General features: G+C 38.0%; 1 pseudogene across 1 annotated transcript; it reads right to left on the bottom strand.

The window, feature by feature from the left end:
* Positions 1 to 3,634: 3,634 nt before the first annotated feature.
* On the bottom strand, positions 3,635 to 4,031 carry LOC105822291 (annotated as a pseudogene). Its single transcript, XR_001138098.1, has one exon. The product of XR_001138098.1 is annotated as a 60S ribosomal protein L31 pseudogene (transcript).
* Between the last annotated feature and the right edge of the window lie 2,308 nt (positions 4,032 to 6,339).

Below are 6,339 nucleotides of genomic sequence, written 5' to 3'. Positions count from 1 at the left end.
GTTTCACTGGACACCAAGTCTAATGTCAGCATTAATGATAGGTAAAGTGTACAGAATATCTTACAACTTTCATTTCCTCTTTACCTGTGAAGTAGGTATGATTATTATCCTCATTTTACAGATGATGAAACTGAATTGCCCATGATTCTACAGCTAAAAGGTGGCAAGCCAAGAGTTTTACCCGAGTTGCTGACTCTAGTGTCTACCTACCCAACGACTATATTTTAACACGAAGTAGCAGCAGAAAACTGATTCGCAGGCCTCAAATTGGTTCACCCTTGAAATCCGCTGAAATGTAAAGGAAAGGCTCCACTATCTGGCCATGATTTCCTACATGAAGCAAAGAAACACTCAACAACAGCAATAATCTTCAATTTCCTGATGGCTTCCTCATTTCTATGTATATTGTTTGTTTTATTATAAAACATCTTCTTACGATGTTTTACGTGCCTTAGATAATGTTGAAATGTCCAATAGAAAATTCAGGATTCAAAAGAAAGAACACTATCTGTTCTCAGGTCTGTTACTTCCTCATAATGCCCAGGACGCTCTCCTGGTGCTCCACGCCCTCCCACAAAGATGTTCTCCAGTGTAGGACTCACATAAAGTCAAGGTGAAGCAAAAGCTTGCCTTGGCATAAAACCACGTCAGATGCCAGCCTTGTTGCCAGATCTTTTTTATCTTAAGAGTTTTCCAACCACTTCTCCTCTCTCCCAGACATATACATGCACTGCCAGGCACACAGCAAAGTTTATGTCTGTACCATATTGCTCTGCTCCCTTTGGATACAGGTGTTTTTGGAAAGAGACCAGTTCTCCCTGTCCTTTTTTTAAAGTACGAAACTGGGTACACTGAGCAAGCATAGAGCTCTGCAGTCTCCCCACATTGCTCCTGATGCCTCCTGGAGACACTATGCTCTTATTTTGACACCTTGAGGTCCTGAGCTACAAGGTCCCAGGTCCTGAATGCAAATACTACCCACCTGCTTTATACAGAGGCAAAATGGAAAATTTGAAAACAGAACCAAGCAATTTAACATTTTGCTTCAATTTCCAAATTACTGAGAAAGTAAACTTGATAATACTTATTTACCTCTCAGGATGTTGAGACAATTAATGAAGGTTTTTACCTTTTTCTAAAGTTCCAGAAACCAAAGGAAGGTAATGTATTATAATATATTCCACCTGCGCTGCACAAATTAATGGGCTTCCCTGTTCAGAATAAGCAATGAGGACTTTGTCCTAATTGGGAGAAGTCCAGAATGTTGTAAAAAAATTTTTTTCTGGTCCCCTCTTCAATTAATTTTTATTTTTTTTCTATTTCATAGCCTTGAAGATTAATTTTGTGAAAGGGCATTTTCATATATTATCATGATTTTCTCAACTAATCTTTCTATGTGAATTATAAAATCAAAAATTGGTTTGATTGCAAGTAGGCAAATAATAACCTGTCCATAGCGATTTCTCTTTTGATTAGATATATTGTTTTGTAACATAGACTTGGCCTTTTGATTACTGAAAATGAATAAAACCCCTAAACACCCTTGGCAACAATATATTCTGTTGACTTTCCATAATGTTAATGACAATGATAATAATAATGAAATGAACTACTTTAAATGACATGGTTTAACAATTAACCCAAATGGTGAAACATAAGCTTTTTCTCCTATCATTTTTTATTTTTTTTAAAGTTATGTTTTAAAGAAAGCCAGAATAATTGAATGATAAAATATCCTACATGGCAAGACGTTGCTGCCAAGGGCAAATTCTAGTATTTCCAGACAGCTGACAACGTTAATTGTCAAGTTATATTTGTTAGGATTTATCTCCAAAAGCATATTTCCTGTTATATTCAGTTTGTGTGAGATTAGCCTCTGTGGACTGAGTGCCTCCTCCATGCACAAATTTGCTTTCATGGTGATTGAAATGCAAATGTGATTTTACACACCTCCTTTCTTTGCAAGGAAGTGGACATCTCTAATGAATGTGTATCCGGAGAAAATATGATAATACAAAGAAGGAAAACATGAAAATAGTATTACACTGTGTAGAGTTTCCCCAAGTGTGATACATGCACCTCTGGTAATTAAACTAAATAATTGCAGGTGGCACACGGGCAAACTTTTTTGTTTTAATGCTTATCTATTTATTTGACTACCTGTTGGAGAAAAAACATAACTAGTGCAATGAACTCCAAACTTTGATGGCCCAAAATGCTTAGGACAAGTAACAGATATGAAAAGTGAGTTGATTTAGGGAAAACTTTACGAAAGTACTATTTTGGTGATATTGAGATAAGGCAAACACCTGGAAGAGGGGCATGAGAATGACTGGAGGTTGTTAAACATTGGCGCAGTGGTACAGAGCGTGGGTTTTGGAGTCAGGCCCAGCATGACACCCTGGGGCTTGGCCACTTAATAGCTGTCAGAGTCCCCATTTGTCGAAACCTCCCATAAGAGCCTGCTGGGAGAATTTTTTAAATCCACCTAAAGCATTTAGCATGGCACTAGCCTCCTAGTATGCCCACAATAAATGACAGCTATAATTATTCATCGCAATAAAAAGTCTAGACCTGAGGGCCCATCCAGCAACAAAACAAACTCCTTGGACCACGTGAATATGGGCACAGAAAAGCATTGTTAGGAAAGTCACATGCGGCTGTTTAAATTGTTTTAAGGAGTGTTGATGAAAACAAAAATGAATTGGCTTTTGATAATAGTTTCTACTCCATTTAAGCTAAAAATATGTGTGAACTATGGTTATTTATTATGCAACATTAATCTTAAGGTCCTTTAGGGTAGAAACTGTATTTTATTAGTCTTGGCATTGTCTGGTGTTAAAAATGTAGTTTTTCATTGGCTCCTAATAAAGAAGTATTACAATAGCTACTGTATCACTTCTCTAATTCTCAAAATTTCTTTATCCATCATGGCTTTGGAAGATGGGAAATGCAGCTTCTGATGAGATATGTTTTGCATTCTCAGTAAGGAAAAGTCCCATATTTTATAAAACGCTACCAGAAATTTTCTAATATTCCTAATATTGTTATATTCTCTGTGGTGTTGTATATCTACCCTGCTTCTGAAATCCTACATGGTAAGTCCCAACACATTGGCAACAACATCTGATGACTGTAGGTCCCTTCACACCTGCTCTACAGGCTCACAGAGTATGGGTTAAGCTTAAAGCATAACGAAAATATTCTACATTTTTTTCCTGCATCTGTACTGGGCACATCATAGGTGATCAATATATGCTCGCTTGTTGGTTTCCAAAGCAGTCACAGATGAATTAATTAGTCCAATAGGAATCCCAAACCACCACTGAGGGCCAGTTATTATTATTGTTCTATAATTTTTTTAAAAATCTTTTTTGGATAGACAGAAGGAATGACAATGAATATCTACTCTTTCCACCCCTGAATTATACCATAACCCAGGGGAATTCTGACGAATGGCTTAGCATTGTGGGCCTTTAATAAATGTCATCCAAACCAATTTCTAGCTGATGCTTGAACTGTGAGTACCTAGCCTACTTACCTGTCCCCTAGGATCATAAGGGTCCATGACTACGTTTTTTTTTTGGTTTGTTTTGTTTTGTTTTGTTTTGACTTTATTTGATATGTCTGACAATCAGTGGTTAGTTCTCATCCATGTTGACTGTAGATTTTTGAAAGTGGTGACAGGTACATAGGTAACCAAAGTATAGAGCTTGTTTGGTGAATCTTCATCCTCATTACATTTTCTGGACAACCACACACGGATCCGGTATGGGACGTTCCTTATTCCTTTGGCCCAGACAGCTTTGTTGAGGCTGGTATCAATGTGCACATCTGGAGTTCCCATTTCCTTCATGGCAGATTTCCTGATCTCTTTGAGTGTCCGAGGGGCACGCTTCTTGAAGCCCACTCCATGGATGCGCTTGTGAATGTTGATGGTGTATTCTCGGGTCACCACTTCGTTGATGGCAGAACGGCCCTTCTTTTTCTCGCCATCCTTCTTTGCGGGAGCCATTCTGCCGGGCCCAAGTCGGAAAGGAGGAGCGCGAGGGATTGTGCCATGACTACATTTTTAAACCTAACTGTGTTTCTGAAATATGGCCTAAAGTGAGCAAATGAAGCACTTCAAAGAGAATTGTTTCTAACCATTGAAATCTGATACGTAATAGCAGAACTTTGGAGATGATCAAATGCCCATTCGCAGAGAACTGGTGTGCCTATTCCATAGACTATATCATATAGCATTGAATAGAAATGAGACAAATCTGTGTGTGTTCACATGGCAGAATGCCCATGATATCATGCCCAAGTAAGAAGTACGAATGGTATGAAGTTTTTGAACACAATCCCATCATGCGCACATATCCAGTCCATCAAGAGAAAAGTCCTAGGAGAACGCACACCAAAATGTGCATAGCAGTTATCCCTGAGGACAGAGTCTGGGAGAATAAGAGGAGGAACTTTCTTTCAGTTTTTACTTGACATATTCCTGTAGTCCACTTCTACTATAATAATAATTTTAATAGCATTTTCATTTTCATAAACTTTTTAAAAACAACAAAATGTATTTTCATAAAGGTAATCCTAGACGAGCATTACCTGTATTTAGATTTATTGCCACGCTACCAGAAGTCATTGCCTATGCAGACTCTATTTTATGTATGTGTGTTTGTGTGTGTGTGACTTCAACTGTATAGATCCAAAAGAACTTATCTGTTCTGCGTCCATGTTCACTGGATCCTTTTTCTTCCAGTGTGGAGGGCCACTAAACAGAGGATGATGTAGAGCAAGTGTAGGCTTTGTTTGGTTTGGGGTCTGAAAGCAAGAATTTGAATGTTAGTTTCATTATTTGCAAGTCCAGATTTTTGGTCACAAGGAATAGAAACTCATAAAAGCTGCCTGAAGCCAAGGGAAGGTTTTTGTAAGGATATAAATTATACCTGGAAATGAACCGCAGTTGGAGCTTTTGGGAAATGCAGGTAAGAATTGTGAGATTATCAGAGACCCAGCCAGCTCCGTCTTTGTACTCTCCTCCACCTTACGTGACTGCAAGTTCTCTGCTTTATTCTCTTCTCTGAAAATGAGTTCCCTCATCTTTCTCATAGTTTTGATACCCAATATCCTTTATCTGCACATGACTTTTCTTGATATGACATCTACTCAGGCCTGGACTCCATGGGACCTGTCAGCTTCTCACAATTCTTGAACCTCTTATTATTGAGAGATCATGAGAATTAAATACCACTTTTTTTTAAAAGACTTTCCACATTTCTTGACACAATGTATAAGATACCCCAATTTTTTAAACTTCAGTGTCCTCGATTACAAAATGTAGATACTAATAGTATCAACATCATTAAACATCCGTAAGACGTTTAATATAGGGCCTACCATATAGTAAGTGCTTAATAAATGTCAGGTTATGCTATTGTTACTGTTATTTTTAAATTCACCAGGATTATTATTTTAAAGATTTCAAGAAAATGAATGACCTGCTTAACCCAGGCAGACTTCACACATGCCCCAATTTTCCTAGGATCTGGGAGCAGAGGACATCTTAACATCTGATAGAGAAGTACACAAGTGCTGATTTTGATGGATTTGTAACACAAATCATAATACATCAAGAGTTCCTCAAGGCAACAATGGGAGAAGACAGAAACAGTCTTATTCCTGTTTGAGGGAAAGGCATGTGGAGTTAAACGGAGACAGTGATAACATCATTTCAACCAAAGGCTATTTAGATGCCTTCATTAATCACTGCCCAGGAGATCGCTCAGCATGTAAAGGGGGAAAAAAATCTGTGCTGCTCTTGGTCCAGTGGAAAAGATTTGATGAAGCACGTAAGAGATAATTTCCTGCCAAATTATCAGATACACGGGAAATTTAATTATCCAAACCATCGGATGACCCATTCCATTTCTACAAATGGAGAGGGCCTGGGATGAACTTTGAAGATGCTGCAACAGATACACAGACATGTTTCAGTCTCATGTTTCTTATGAAATTAGCAAACAATGTGCTTAGCGATACTTTAAACATAACAAGCCACCATCTGACTAATGGAACGTGTCAGTTCAGCTATCAACACTTAACATTTATTATGCTCAATGACATTCTTGTCTTAGATCTCAAAATAACAGGTGTTTCAACGATGAAAAGTCAGAAGTGTGAAGTGAGAGCTTTCACATACTTTTCTTCAAATTTTGCAGCACACAGTTTTTGACAGAGGGCCTTCTGACTGCTCAATTTGATGGCCAGACGAACTTATAAAAGCTGAAGTATAGGGTTTCCCAGGGGACGACATAATGAAATAAATGTGCTCATGAATATGTATGG

This window comes from Propithecus coquereli, unplaced genomic scaffold, assembly GCF_000956105.1.
Source record: "Propithecus coquereli isolate 6110/MARCELLA unplaced genomic scaffold, Pcoq_1.0 Scaffold60, whole genome shotgun sequence".
Lineage (NCBI taxonomy): Eukaryota > Metazoa > Chordata > Mammalia > Primates > Indriidae > Propithecus > Propithecus coquereli.
Note: the sequence above shows the minus strand (reverse complement) of the source record. Positions and strands in the feature narration are given on the sequence as shown.